Genomic DNA, 16,326 nt, shown 5'->3' with positions numbered 1-16,326 from the left:
CTCCTCCTTTAAACTTTTATTTCCGGGTCGGAAAAGTTCTTAAAGGAAAATGTAGAATGCCTCGCGAGCTTAGCCATTTAAGAAGGCCCCGAAATGTAAGCCTGAGGAAAGTTTAGGGAGCTTAGCCAGCTGTGTGGACAGTGAAATGCTGAGTTCATAACATCCTTTATTGAGCGTCTGCTCTGTGCCGAGCTGTCAGAATATTGGAACAGAAGAGTGTTTGCTGTAGGGAGTTTACATTCTACTGGAGAGAGAACTAAAATGAGCTCGCACATAAATAGTGTGGTGAGCTATAAGGTAATATATGGTATGGAAAAAACAGAACAGGTTAAAAGAAGATGAGGAGAGGCTAGAGGGGGAGGTTGCAACTTTTAGATAGGATTTTAAGAGTAGCCTTCTTTTAAAAAGTTACATTGAGCAAAGATTTGAAGGAGGTAATAGGGTGAAATATGCAGTTTTCTGGGGTAAGAGCTGCTAACCTACGAAAAGCTGGATATTTAGGAGAAAAGCTGTCCAGGAAAAGGAAACATAACAGCAACAAGCCTCCTTAGTAGCAAGGCTGGCATGTTTGAGAAACACCATGGAGGCCAGGAGTCATATGATAAAGGAGGAGAGTTAAGGTGGGAGGGGACAGGAATGACAGATTGTGAGGATTTGGCTTTTATGTAAGATGAGATCCAGATCTCTTGGAGGATTTTGAGAAAAAGAATGACATTATTTGACTTATATTTTAAAAGCATCACTGAGACTCTTCTTTGAAGAATAGACTTTAGGGAAAGGAAAGTGGAAGAAGGGGAGAAAGGCCAGTGGCTTGAACTGGAATAGCTTTAATGGAGGTGGTGAGAAGTGATCAGATTCTTTTGGAAGGTAGAATTCAATGAAGGGCATGAGAGAAAGAGAACAGTCAAGGATGACTCCAAGACTTTTGAACTGAGTGGCCGGAAGGATGAAGCTACCATCAGTTGAGATGGGAGAGTCTTCAGGTGGAACAAATTTGAAGGGTAAGATCAAGATTTCAGTTCTGGAAATACTAAGTTTGAGACTCTTAGTCAACTGATTGTTATTGTCAAGTAGTCAATTGGGATGTATGATTCCACACCAGGAGAGAAAGGTGTGGCCAGAGATCAAAACTGGGGAGTTGTCTATGTTTTAAACCGTTATAGTGAGTGTAGATAGAGAACTGAAAAAGAGAAGAGGACCAAGGACTGAGCCCTGGAGCAGTCTCACAGGAAGAGCTGGAGAGAAAAGGAGGACCCAGTAAAGGAGAATAAACAGGGAAAATCAAGAGAGTGTCATGGAAGCCAAGTGAAGAAAATGTTTCCCCAATGGTTGAATTTTGCTATATTCCTTAATTTAACTTTAATTCCTTAATTTAATTTTGTCTCTGTCCTAACAGACAAAAGAATTCATTTTGCTGTACTGTTACGAGTCACTTTTCCAGAAACTACCATAATTTCAAATGAAGTTTCAATATTAACATAGAGTGTTTTGATAATCCAATATGGTGGCACCATACTGCATTTTTTACCCCTTGAAGTTCCTTTAAACAGGATACTAAAAACATCAAGGGGGCCGTCCCGGTGGCACAGCAGTTAAGTTCGCACTTTCTGCTTCAGTGGTCCAGGGTTCGCTGGTTCGGATCCCAGGTGGGGCCATGGCATCGCCTTGCACGCCATGCTGTGGTAGGCCTCCCACATATAAAAAGTAGAGGAAGATGGGCATGGATGTTAGCTCAGGGCCAGCCTTCCTCGGCAAAAAGAGGAGGGTTCATAGCAGTTAGCTCAGAGCTAATCTTCCTCAAAAAAAAAAAAAAAAAATCAAAGCTGCATCTTCCAGAATACAAGCCTTGTGAAAACCTGCTGTCAAATCGCAAGTCCAAAATTGTGACTAGAAAACTAAAACTATCATGTCTGGGTTTGAATTGTATAATCCAGTAGAAAGGAAAAAATCATGTTGAGCTTAAAAATCACTGACATATGGGTTTGGCTGCAATAAATCATAAAATTTTGTGTAGTTTATTTAAAGAGGAATAATCAGATCAAAAATAAGGAGGAAGAGGAAGGGAAGCAGGAAGAGGCAAACCAACCTTTATCTAAAAAATGTTCACAATAGCCAAGACATGGAAGCAATCCAAGTGCCCATTGACTGATGATTGGATAAAGAAGATGTGGTGTATATACACAATGGAATACTACTCAGCCAGAAAAAAAGATAAATTCATTCCATTTGCAACAACATGTATGGACCTGGAGGGAATTATGCTAAGTGAAATAAGCCAGACTGAGAAAGACAAACACCAAATGATCTCACTCACGTGTGGAAGATAAACACACAGAACAGTTCAGTAGTTACCAGAGGACAGGGTGTGGGGGTGGCCACGGAGGGTGAAAGGAAGCACTTAAATAGGGGATGGACAAGAAATAATGTACAACTGAAACTTCACAATGATGTAAACTATTATGAATTCAATAAAAAAAAAAAGAATGTAGACTAGGGCTGGCCCAGTGGTGTAGTGGTTAAGTTCGCATGCTCTGCTTTGGTGGCCCAGAGTTTGTGGGTGTGGATCCCGGACCTGCCCACTGCTTATCAAGCCATGCTGTGGCAGTGTCTTACAAATAAAAATAGAGGAGGAATGAGCTAACATCCATGCCCATATTCCTCTATTTTATTTGGGATGCCTGCCACAGTGTGGCTTGAGAAATGGTGCATAGGTCACAGCATGTCTTGACTAGCAGTGTGTGGGTCTGCACCCGGGATCTGAGCTGGTGAACCCCAGGTCACAGAAGCGGAACATGAGAACTTAATTGCTGCACCACCAGGCTGGCCCCCAGTGGGCTCTATGTTTAGATCTGTGTTCAGATCTTGACTCTGTCACTTAGATGCTGTAAAATCTGAAGTAAATCACATAATGTCTGTGAGTATCAATTTCTTTATCGGTAAACTGGGGCTAATTATACTGCCACATAGGTTGCTGAGATAATGTATATTAAAGAAACACACCCAATAAATACTAACTAGCTATTTTTATATTTCTAGGTGTAAAAGACTATGGTTGACCTCATGGAGAAAAAAAACGTCATGTTTGCCCTCAAGTAGCTTACAGTTTAGAAGAAGATAAAGCACAATTCTGGTGTAAGTATTGAATAGTGGTTGGTGTAAAGAGCTCCTTAGCTTGAGGTCCATTTCAGTCGTTTGCTTTCTAACTAATTGTTTTGTTGTCCATTATTTTCAGGCCCATTCCCAATAGAGTATAAGTTATTTTAAAAGAAAACTCTTATTTTTAATATTTAATAAATTTTTTTGCTTATTTGTTTTACTTCTGACATTTGGGATACCCTGGAACACAACTCTTGGACACCATGTAAGTTCAAGGATCCAGACAAGTACATGACCAAAATTCTGTTCAGAAAATTTGATCTATTATTTTATAATATGACTTAAGCTCTTTATATCACAGAAGCCATTCCAAAGGCACAAAGTAGTAATCCATTTCATGAAAATAAGGGATACCAGTTTGGGAGTTGAAAGATTTTTTTATTTATAATGTCATATAACCCTTTGACAAATGCAAAGTAAATTAATGCTTTCTGAAGTAGAATTATGCCATAGAGTTTTTTGGTAAGAACTGTTAAAGAAAAGCCAAAATGGAGGCCACAGTTTGAATATACCTCTAAACCAAACAATCACAGTCACTTAACCAAAACTTAAACTGTCGTGATTTCCCCAAAATACTGACTCTGACCTAAAAGAAAATTTAAACTTTCTTCAGGTCAGTTTGACTTTATAGCTTCCTAGCCAATCAGCTACACACAATTAAGCTTACACAGTGCTACCACCCCAAAAAGACTAAGTTTCTAGTAACCAATCACAATTTTAAAAAATGTGCTCCCTCGTCCATGCCATGTACATTGAGCTGTACCTGCTAAAAGCTGAACTTCTAACCGCTTTCAGCTTGAAGTCTCCCTGTTTGTGAAGTTTGTTCTTGCTCAATAAAATGTTCATATCAAGTAAAGCTCTCTGAATTTTCTTTTGACAGAACAACAGAACTATTACAGAGCTAGCCTCTCATCTGTGGATGTTTCATTGGTACCCAAGAGTTGTTTTTGGCACTTAAACTACTTATCCAAAGGGATTTTGAGAATTACATTTTTGTTTATTCTATACTTTAAGTTATCTTAGCGACTAGTGAGGTTTGTTTCCCAAGCTTTACTGACCCAGGAAGTCAATTGAGAAGTTTTTACAGGGATTCATAGTGTCACTAGGGCTCTCATGATGTCAGCTCTCCTTCAAAAGAAGTTAAAGTCAACAAGAGTAGAATTAATACAATTTTGTGAGGAGGTATTCGAGCCACACCCCACCTACCCAAAACTGAATTAGAGGGACTCAAATGCAAAGACTTCTCAGATATTAAAAATCTGGAGAGTAATCCTATGGTGAATACTATCATCTCTATATACTCCACACTATGAAATAGATATAATGCATATGCTGGCCTTTCTAGAAACCAGAAATGTGTGTCTTCTCTGGTCATACACGTTTCTGATTCTTACCTGACCAGGGAAAGCAACACCAAAATCAGATTGCAGTTTCACTAAAATATCATCTCCTAAAATGATTTCTGGTTGTTTGAGTTCATCAAAGGAGCTTTTATTTATATCTTTGGAATGTATACGGTGCCTCTGGCTGGTGTTTCTGACTATGGGGCAACCATAAATATGATTTAAATATAGGCCTGGAATGGCTTTTGTGTGTCTAAGTATTTATTCTGTTGATTCATTCATTCAGCAAATATTTATTGTTAGACTTTGTACCAGATCTCTGGCTATGGCAGTCAAAAAGAAACCACGCCCTGCCCTGGAAGCACTTAGGGAGAGACCGACAAGCAAAAAAGCAAATCCAAAAGGTGTGAGAGGTTCTATGGCTGCTACCTTGTTGTATAATCAAGACCAAATTTAGAATGGCATCTTCTCATGTCTTCTTCAAAGAACCAGGTTAGGTATACTTGTAAGTCCTTTCTTGGTAGCCCAGAATATATTTTCCGTCGAAATTAACCCATGCGTAGTTTGTAGATCATCCAGACCAGAGACACGAATATTTACTTGTTTGTTTTCAGCCAATACTGTTTATCTTTTCCTCATATTTATGTCTTAATTTTTCATAATCAGAAAGAATTACTATGTGAAATGAAATATCCTCTACTATATCATTTCACAAACATAGAATATAGCAAATATTCTGTACAATTATCAGAGATGCAATATTTAAAATGAAAGGTAATGGAGCATAGTCTTTAGCTTAGACTAGAAGTTCTCAAACTTTTTGTCTCAGAACCCCTGTACACTCTTAAAAATTGTTGAGGACCCCAAAGAACTTTTGTTTATGTGGGTTATCTCTATCAATATTTACCATGTAGAGATTAAAACTGAGAAAAATTAAATATGTATTTAATTATTTAAAATAATGGTAAACCCATTATATGATAACATACACACGTTAAAAAAATGACTGTATTTTGCAAAACAAAAAAATTAGGGAGAAGAGTGGCATATTTTACATGCTTTGCAAATCTCTTTTATGTCTAGCTTCATAGATTTATAGCTACTATATATAGATTTATAACTAGTTCTGCATTTAACCTGTGTGACAGACCATTTTGGTTGAAGTATATGAAGAAAATTTGGCTTCAAACAGGTATGTGGTTGGAAAAGGGAGGAGTATTTAAGACCTTTTTCAGCTAACTATGGCTATTCTTCTTTGATATTACACCAAAATTTGAGAAGTTGTAAGTTTCTTAAAGGTTAGTTGCAATTTGTAATTTGAAATCATATCAATAAACTGTTCCTATTCTTATTACGTTAAATCTGTTGGTCTCTGGGCCGGCCCAGTGGCGCAGCAGTTAAGTTCGCATGTTCTGCTTTGGTGGCGGGGGATTCGCCAGCCCGGATCCTGGTTGCCGACATGGCACTGTTTGGCAAGCCATGCTGTGGTAGGCGTCCCACATATAAAGCAGAGGAAGATGGGCATGGATGTTAGCTCAGGACCAGTCTTCCTCAGCAAAAAGAGGAGGATTGGCAGCAGATGTTGGCTCAGGACTAATCTTCCTAAAAAAAAAAAAAAACTCTATTGGTCTCTCTTGCATTTTGAATGGATCTTTTACTCTTGCGTGATTTTGTAACATCGTGCATTCATTGATTGTTTTGGAAAATATTGGTTCACTGAATTATGTGTATCTTCTAAAAGTTGATGCATTTCATTACACAGTATCAAAAATTAACATTTGTTAAAATCACTACTAATCTTAGCAGAAAAGTCTTCAAGTACTGGTAAGCTGACAAGCTTACAGTGGTGCATAGAAGTTTTCCAAAATTCTGATTTTCACTTAAATAGGGGCTTCCTGAGCTCTAGATCACTGATGGCAGTGCCCATAATGCAGTGCAGGATGTGGAAGCAGGGGTTTAGAGGAGTTGTGGATGGTGAGGGCCTCTTGTTTATGTACACTTCCCAGGGCCATTTCTCAGGCTAGGCCATCTCCCTTACCTTCTTTCATCTGTGGACCCATGAAGATTGGCTTACTTTTCCATTGCCACCAGTAGTCGGCAAGAGCAACCTTATCATAAACCCTGAGTATATCCTGGGAGACTACTTACAGAGGCAGTCTGAGGGGTGCTTTGTGGGGGTCCTTCTACCCTATTCATTTGTGCAGGATGCAAGCCACCATCTCACCATATGATGAATCCTAAGGCAGTGTCTTGGGAGAGCCAAAGTTTATACTGTTTGTTGCTTCTGACTAAGGTTTTTCTTCTTTTCGAACCTGCTTTGGAAAAGAATGTGTTCTGATAGCCTCTCCTCTTCTCTTTGAAGCAATCAACAAACCTTTTCAATTTTTCTGAACTTTCCTTTTTTTTTTCCTATAGCAACCTAATGAAATAGAGATAAAGGCTCCTTATCCTTTATCCCTTTACACCCTAATAAGGATGATGAGGTCCTGTATAATGTTGGTCTTTGGCTCCACAAAAATCGAAAGAAAGATAAGCTTCATTTAGGGGGAATAATAAAAGTCAGTAGCTTTCCTGAAATTTCCATCCCAAGAGCCAGGAGGGCCTCTGGGAGAAAGAGAGATAAGGAGATGGAAGAACAGTCTGAGGAACTGAAGGTGTGTTTATGAGATCAGCATTAACAGTAATGATATGGGCAGAAACTGCAGAATTGGATTGCACTCTTATCCTCTTTTTTCCCTATGTCACTGCTACTTACTAGATTGATGCTTGGGTAAAAAGTGGAGATTAGGGATAAAGGATCCCTCAGTAAGTGATCAGTTTCCAAAAGTTTCTACCATGTTATAGTAGACTCCGGTGAGATTTTGTTGATTTAGTTTCCCTACAATTGTCCTTTCTTTTTTCTAAAGCCTAGAGTTCCGGATACAGATTAGTATATTCCAAAATTTGCCTTAGTCAAAGGCACTATTTCTATGACAGAGCCATGCTAGGAAGTTCCAGTGTTCTCCAGAGATCACTAGATGCTAGAACATCTTGTATTTGCTAAAACCTTGCAAAAGGTTGCAGAGCTACTTGAAGTATGATCCATGGACCAGCAGCAATGACATCATGTGGAAGCTTGAGAGAAATGCAGAATCTTGGGGTCTACCTGCAGACCAACTGAAAGATCTCCAGGGTTCACAAACACGTTAATGTTTGAGAAACGCTGCTGAAGATGATGTGTGACATCCCTCACCCCTATTAATATCTATCGATCAATCAGAGGCCTTGTTTCAGGCCAAAAATTTATAGTTGCTTTATAACAATATTTTGTTATTGTTAAAAACAATATTTTGTTATTTTAAAAATAATCATATTGCTTGAAGGGAAGACAGACTGGTGAGAACTATTGTGGAAAATTAATATATTTGTTTTATTTTCTTAGTCCCTGCACAGACTTGGGAAGAGATTTAACAGATCCCTTATCTGACTGGTAGGCAACATATCAATCCAGAGACCTATGAGTATACCTTGTCAGGACAAAATTGTTTTACTTTTCTTACAGGCAACTGTCAACGAAAGTGATTCTCAAAGTGTAATACCAGGACCAACAGTATCTACATCACCTGGGAACTTGTTAGAAGTGCAGATGCCTAGGCTAGCCCAGACCCTCTGAATCAGAGGCCCTGGGGGTGAGACTCAGAAATCTGTGCTTTATGAAGCTCTCCAGGGCCGGCCCAGTGGCGCAGTGGTTAAGTTCGCAAGGTCCACTTCTCGGCGACCTGGGGTTCACCTGTTCGGATCCCAGCTGCGGACATGGCACTGCTTGGCACACCGTGCTGTGGTAGGTGTCCCACATATAAAGTAGAGGAAGGTGGACATGGATGTTAGCTCAGGGCCAGGCTTCCTCAGCAAAAAAGAGGAGGACTGGCAGTAGTTAGCTCAGGGCTAATCTTCCTCAAAAAAAAAAAAAACCAAACAAACAAAACATTTTAAAAAAAGAAGTCCTCCATGTGATCCTGATGCACGTGAATGAGTTGGAGACCCACTGGCCTTGATGCATTATTATCTTCTGATGCATACAAGCAGACCATTTAAGGTTTTGTTTTTCTAGTGTCTATGGTAAGCTTCCGTAACTGGGAACCAAATCAGCCTCTTCTAGTGTCTTCATATAGGAATATATAGGTACCCACACTAGGTGATACTAAAAGAACTATTATATCAAAATGTTCTCATGGATATACAAAAAAAGTACTCTAGCAATTATGGTAGAACTTTATTGATACAGTCATCATCTTTAGGTAAATAAAAGAGAGATTAATGACTGGCTACAAAGTCATGTTTACTTTTTGCTAAAGTTAGTTAAGAATCTGACCCTGTGGTGTGCCCAGGTGACTCTTGGACACTCAATTCATTTTTATTACTGCTCACATTAATATTTTGACACCAGTTAGCTTCATTGCCCAGAAATGGCTGATTTTTGAACTTCAGCAGTAAGACATTAAATTCTCTTTCTGCTAAATGCAATGTGGTATATAGATTGAATCCTGGAACAGAAAAAAGACACCAGTGGAAAGCAAATGAAATCTGAATAAAGCCCAAGGTTTAATTGATATTAATGTAAAATGTTTTTTAGGTACTTATTGTAATATAAAATGTTAACATTAGGGGAAACTGGGTGAGAGTACATAGGAACTCTCTGTATTATTTTTGCAGCATTTACGTAAATCTAAAATTATTCCAAAATAAAAAATGTCTTAAAAAAAATCTCTGCCTGACCCTTCACTTAACGAAGCCACTGAAGTATTTTCAGGTAAAAGGAATTAAAGAATTCTCTACACCAACTCAGGCTGCTCATTTGTAGGTAGACCAACATTGTTTAATTTGTTTTGTTGGGGTGACAGCAAAGCTACTAACAGTCGCAAAACACATTTGCTAGATATATAGGACAGGCAGTTAAAGCAGGAAAGGTGCTTCCTTTATTCTCCATTCCTTGAACTTATATGTATGTAGTTTCCACTTGAGTACTTTGCACTTGGTGATATGTTGTTTTAATAATAATTCTCAAATCATTTCATGGATGACTGTTCCCATCCACCCCCGCCCTCCTCCAGAGCACTTAATGCAGGATGCTGCAGGAAGTAGGCATTCAGAGCTCACATTTCTCTGACTAACTGACTGACTCAATGTGCTACCTGTAATTATATTTTAAAATTTAATCAGGGCAGTTCTAGGAACTCAAGGGGATAAAGTCAAAATCAACTATTCAAGTTAGGTTTGCATAAATGGTCTAGAGTGAATAGACTTCATCAAACTTGTCAAAATGCAGAATTTGTCAGTGAAAACCAGAATATCAAAAATTTAAATCATCTATATGAAATACACTCAAGACTGAAGGTGAATAGTTCATGGTGAAGTTAACATTTCTAAAATAAATTTTGAGCTAAACAGAAAGTTACCATTCTTACTTCTTTCATGCTTTTTGTTTTATTGTTTTTTGTTTTTTAAGGTAACGAGGGATCACAATATTATCTTGCTCTGGCTGTTGCTACATGCTGAGAAATTCTGAAAAAGGCCTATAATAGAAGGAACCATTTATCTCTCCAATCTTCCTTGGTAGTATCTATGTAAACTAAAGCCGAAGCTATATAAAATTACCAAGAATTATGATACATCCAATAATAGAGCTTCCCAAAGTGTTTCCGATATATCATCTCAGTCCTTCTAAAATTTCTGTAAATACATGCAAGGCAGGCATTATCACCATTTTTCCAGTGAGAAAATGGAAATTCAAAGAGATTAAAAACAGCACCTAGATTAAACTACAAATTAGTCTGTTGCTCTTTCAAGTAATCATGTGTTGTGCCCTTAGATCCATATTACATAGAGTGAATTAAGTGAAAACGACCCATACATCTGCGTATAACTCATTTTCTGTTCTCACCTCTTCAGTGTGTATTCAGGAACAAAGCACTTGATGAAGTGCAAGGTAGATCCTTTAAAAGAGACAGATGCATGAAGTTTGGAGCAATGAATGTAAGAGCAATATTTGGTTTTCATTTAACTATTTCAATCCATGTTTTCTGTTGTGGAGATGGTAGAGCTTGATACCATTTTGGCAAAATGAATTTAAGACAAAAAATATATTTGATGTACAATTTGCCAGATCTATAATTAAACTAGGGAGCCTTATTTGGTTGATACAATTACAAAATAATTGGTCAGAGGCCAGGAGAATTGTTGATTTTTCTTCCAGGTTCCTTTCTTAGGAATAAAGTAGTTTCAAACACCTGAATAAGATTTTACATTCAAACCATTCATAGGGAGGTTTAATATTTGAGCTGCTAAAAAGAAGTTTACCATTTGAACTGTTAGAAGAGTGTTAAAGGACTCCAACAGTTAAAGGATGAATAGAGGAGGATGAATTGGCAAAAGAGACTGAGAAAAAATAGTAGAAAGAACACAAGGAGTATCTGGTGGAATATAATCCTATAGAAGAGGGTGTTTCATAAAAGAGAGAGTCATCAACATGTTCATGTTGAATGCTGCTGAGAGATCAGATAAGCTGAGGACTAAATTGTTCATTGGATTTAACAACCTAGAGGCCATTGGTGACCTTAGATGTGTAAGTTTCACTTTGGGGAAACAGAGGGAGTTTCTGTCTCTTTCGTGTAGTAGAGGTGACAGGGTGAAATTTTAGCTAAATTGAACACAAGAGTATTCATTATTACTGCTTCACCATCATCTGTAGAAGCCTTTAGATTCCAAATTCCATTTGATGTGACATTTTCCAAGATAACATATCTCTCTCACCCTCCAAGGCATCCTCACCTATTGTTGCAAACATGCTGAAATAGCACACTTGTCTTCTGTGGTCAGTAATCTCATTTTTCTCATTAATACACATCTCATCAAAAGCTAAACCCTAAGAGATTAGGGAGGAGGAAAAGGAATTTCAGTGATTTCAGTAGTCTTAAGGTTTGATCCCCTGGACTTTAGGGCCAGTGCTTATTTTCATGACTACCAAAAAATACAGTGTCCTTAGTCAACTTGTAATAAACAAAACTACAGAAATAAGTTTGGATTTCCAAGCATCTTCCCATATAAACAAAGTGACAATTTGGAAACTCCTGAAAAGCTTGTAACATATGTCATTATATAACTTATACTGAGTGACCAGCATACTTAAAAAACCAGGAAAACCGGTTTCACCTAGACTTACAGACTTAGGTGAGTAGATAAGTTATTTGAATTCCTTTAACAAAAGTCAGTTTCAGAGTAAATGAGTTGGGACTCTGATCCATGACTGATTACTAAACCTTGTGACTCTGATCCCAGGAAATAAGACTGACTGAAAATATAAATACTGACTCATGAATTAACTAGATTCGTTAATTAGATCTAGTTCTCCATGCTAAGTAGGGCAAAACTGTTTTCCACAAAATTCAAGATTTTTTAACTCTGGCCTTCCTCCCAAACTAAAAGGCAGTCCCCTTCCTCTCTCAGCTACCTCAAATTAAGTAAGTTCTTTGTACTCATATTTGATTATTTCCCAGTCACTAAGCTCTTGTGTGAGAAAGTATGTTCAAGTGTCCCTGGGTGTAAATGGGTTTGTGTTTATTGTATTTCTCCCCTTCATTTATCAGTTCCTTAAAGGTCATTCTCTGTGGCAGTGGTTTTGAGTTGTTTCTTATGTCCTCAGAATTACTTCACCAAAGATCCTGAATCGTACCATGATGGAAACAAACTCGTGTTTACATGCATTCTGTTATTATACTTCTCACTTACTGTATTATTTTAATGACCAAAAAATTGTAGCAATGTGGTAGGGAGTACATTTCATTGCAATAATAATGGCAGGTAACATTTATTTAGCATTTTGTACGTGCCAAGCAATGTTTTAAGTGCTTAATATCTATGACTCGTTTAATCCTCTTAACAATCCAATGCATTAGGTACTATGATAGGCCTCATTTTTGTAGATTAGGTATCTGATGCACAGAGAGGTTAAATATCCTGCTCAGAGTCACCTGATCAGAGCCAGGATCCATATCCTGGCAATCTGGCTCCTGCACCCACATTAGGGGCTATGCTATAAAATGATCCACTAGATAAAACCAAGTATTTCACTAGTAACTAAAAATATGCTAATATTTTGGAGTATGAACTTTACCACTACAGAACTGAAATGAAGATAAAAAATTTCAGCAGGAATATCAGCAGATAAAGTGGGCAGAAAATGGTGCATTATGCTTGCAAGTGAACGTGGGGATTAAGGAAGAATGAATATTCAAAGATTCTAATGAAAACCTCGTGTCCTACGTAGGATGCTTTTCCTTTCCCACTGATGGTTTGCATATCCCTAGTAGAGAGTAGAGAATTACTGCATTAGTAAACATTCTGCATGACTCCCTACTACACCTGCTGTATATGATTCCAAGCAGAGTGGACCCTTGGTGAATATTGGCGTCTGATTCGAAAGTTCATTTGTTCATTCAAAAACCATTTATTGAGAATCTACCCTCCCAAAACTGATAGATCTGTAGGGGAGGCAAAGATATAAACAAATAATTACAGCACAGTGATATAAGTGAAAAATAGAGGCATGTGCAAGGTATATAGTGGGGATACCAAGATGAAGAAGAGACGTGGTGGGGGACAGGATGACAGGGAGAAGAGGGTATCCCTGAAGAGAAAGTATTTGAATTGGATGAGTGAGTTCTCCAGGCAGACAAGGAGTAGGGAAGCCCATTCCAAGCAAAGGGAGTGGCATGTGTAAAGACTCATAGATATGAAATAGGATAATGTGTTCAAGGAACTGCAAGTCCCTTACTATGATGGAGACATATGGTGCAGGGAAGGAAGGGAATTGAAGATGAAGCTGGAGGACTAGAAGAATATGGCAAGGACTGGAAGAATATGAAGGAATTTAGAACTTTATTGGAGACAATAGAGACCAATGAATAGTTGTAAGCAGGGGAGTGACACAATGAATTTAATACTCAAATTGAACTGCAACTTCTTCCAATTGATTATCACATATGAATGATGTATTAAAAAGAAGTCAAGCAGGGGCCAGCCCCGTGGCTGAGTGGTTAAGTTCGTGTGCTCTGCTGCGGCGGCCCAGGGTTTCTTCGGTTCGGATCCTGGGCGTGGACATGGCACCACTCATCAGGCCATGTTGAGGCGGTGTCCCACATGCCACAACTAGAAGGACCTGCAACTAAGATGTACAACTACGTACCAGGGGGGATTTGGGGAGATAAAGTAGAAAGGAAAAAAAAAGATTGGCAACAGTTGTTAGCTCTGGTGCCAATCTTTAGGGGGAAAAAAAAGAAATCAAGCATATGAGAGTTTTATATCTAAAGTAGCCATCTGTAGTGCACGGTTATTGTTTATACCTGCCCAGCATCCACGCTTTCTTTCTTTCATTTTTTGTAGTAGCACCTTGATTTTCCTTTGGGGGGTTAACCCTCCCCCAATGCCTACAGTCTCCAACAACTACCAAACAAGTTATCCTGCCTTCCTTAGCTGCAAGTTGAGCAAGGGATCTGAGCAAGTTTCCTTCAACTCTTCCAGGAACTCAAATTTTCTGAAGAGTGACTCAAGAATGGGAAAAGGTTATAGCTGATACACTTGGTGTCAGCACCCTGAAGGAAGCCCACACTTCCTGTTACCCAGATCATCAAAGTTACCTTAGTTTCCCCCTTTCTGAAGCTGGGTCTTCCAGATTGCTTTCTATTCCTTCAACTTCCCCATGACCTTCCAAAGAATTCCATTTTGGCTTGAGGTAATGCATTCTTTTTTGCTCAAACTAGGTGCATTTGCTCCAAGCTAAGAACCTTAATTTGTACATCACCTGTGGGGAGGATCTGCTTGCCTTTATCTGCTGAAATTAGCTGGAAATTTTGTACTTAGGTTGTTGTACTCCTACCAGCCTAGACATAGCAGGCAGCTCTTTTCTCTCTGGGTCTTGCTGCTGTGCTAGTATGCTGGTAAAGAAGTAGGTTCAAGTTTGCTTTGCTCTCAGAATCTGCAAACCTCTCTCTCTCTGCTTCTCTTCTCCCCTCAGCCACCAACCTAGAACAGTGGAGTCTCTATTTATGAAAGTCTTCTTCCATTTATATTTCTGGCCAAGACACTTTTACTATGTTTAGCGTAGAAATGTTCATCCCTTTCACAAAACTACTGTTCTCTTAAGGTCATGGAAGAGTGCTAAAAAAGATTTGTAGGCCTCTTCTACTTTCCACCTTCCCAAAGCTACTCAGAGGCAATAAACACATAATTATCTATGTGCTTGAATTGGGAGCAGGTTGGAAGTAGAAGAAAAATGAAAAGGCACAAAGGAGGAAAAGAAAAGAAGTTAGCACTTTGAAATATTCCGGTAGTTTAATAATAAAAATAACAATACCTTTCAAAATATCTTTACTAACATTCTTTATTTTTTTTTTTGTTTGTATATTTTGTATTTTACTCATGGATGGAGAATGTACTTTTATTACTGGTTGTATTGGGTTGTTTTCCTGGATACTTAGTGGCTCTTTTTTTGTCCTGTAATGCCAGCAATGGCTATGCTTGTGTCCAAAGATGAACAATCTTCATGCATTTTCCAAATCATCTGAAAGAGCTCTCAGAAGCCACACTTCCCATCAGAATGTTTGGGACACAGCCTGTCTGTCTTAAACTCTGGCTTTTGGGTCACTGGCAAGGTGTTGTCCTTAGTTATCTTTTTTCATGCACGCCTTCTGACCTCTTGCATTCAAAGCTTCCTGTATGCTTTTATGTAATATCAAATTCAGATGGTGGAATGTATGGAGATGCAATAAATGACTGTAAGTGTTTTAATGTGTTTCATGACTAGAACTCATAATGGTGGAATTTCTCTCCTGAGTCTCCATCTCTGTCACATTCTGTGATAATTTTCACCAGGTTACGCAGACATTCTCGGAGAACTAGGGCTCAAGGGAGATAAATGGTTCCTCCTCTAATCCTCATCATACTCTCATTCTCCCTTCTCATATCAGTCTTGTCTTTACCACAGAAACTTGGAGCTTTGCAGAACAGAGAAGATGGAGGCAAAGAGGAAGAGAAAAGCACCAAAAGGAGAAAAAGCCAGTAAAGGAAGCTGGAGAGAAGAATGAAAATTTGAAAGAGGAGGAACCAATACTCTTAAAATATTTTGTAAGTATTCAACAGCAAAAGATTAAAATTACTCAAAGTGTCACTTATCCCTCCTCTCCTCGTCTTACATCTGCAGCCCCCACCATCCATCTCCCTCTCCCCAAGCCTTTCTGATACAGGACATTTCATGAAAGTCACGATGGTTTTGAACATGTTCTTTCAAAATACGTATTAGAACTGTTGTTCGTTACTTGGGTTCCTCTAATCAGACAAGAACTGCTTCTAACTGCTTTATCATTACTAGCAGTGAAATTTCCCTTCTTGCGAGGGACTGTCTGAGAGAATGACCCAGGAAGAGAATCAAGATTTGAACCCACCTCTTACTATTATCCTCAGGATGGAGGTACCTTGTCCTTGGACTTCTTAAGATCATTTTCTTTCTTGCTCATATTTATATTTTGTTTGTTATTATTTCTTTTCACCTGCATATCCTTGGTATTATTTGAAAACTTTTGTTTGGCTTTAGCTGTTTTCTTGAATATAAATGTAGCTGATAGAATTGCAAATGGTACTTTGCTCAAGAGTGATGGCAAAGAAAGCCTAGTTCCTTCTTTTTACTACAAGTTTGCCTTCTAAGGAGAGGCTACACTGAGGTGAAGATAGCATTATTTATGCTGGCAAATGTTGCGTGCTTGTTCTGATATTTCATTTTTTTCTACTTCCTGATATA

At 38.4% G+C, this 16,326-nt stretch overlaps 1 long non-coding RNA gene across 2 annotated transcripts; it reads left to right on the top strand.

Annotated features, from left to right (window-relative positions):
* The first annotated feature begins 7 nt into the window (after positions 1 to 7).
* LOC124229809 (uncharacterized) lies at positions 8 to 15,650 on the top strand. 2 transcript variants are annotated; one of them, XR_006885999.1, is made up of 3 exons: positions 8 to 1,001; positions 3,037 to 3,132; positions 15,517 to 15,650. It is a non-coding gene; the product is annotated as an uncharacterized LOC124229809 (long non-coding RNA). The 2 variants fall into 2 exon arrangements; XR_006886000.1 differs by lacking the exon at positions 15,517 to 15,650 and adding an exon at positions 8,041 to 8,262.
* The last annotated feature ends 676 nt before the right edge of the window (positions 15,651 to 16,326 follow it).

Source organism: Equus quagga, chromosome 18 (genome assembly GCF_021613505.1).
Source record: "Equus quagga isolate Etosha38 chromosome 18, UCLA_HA_Equagga_1.0, whole genome shotgun sequence".
NCBI lineage: Eukaryota > Metazoa > Chordata > Mammalia > Perissodactyla > Equidae > Equus > Equus quagga.
This window is presented reverse-complemented; position numbering and strand designations above follow the sequence as displayed.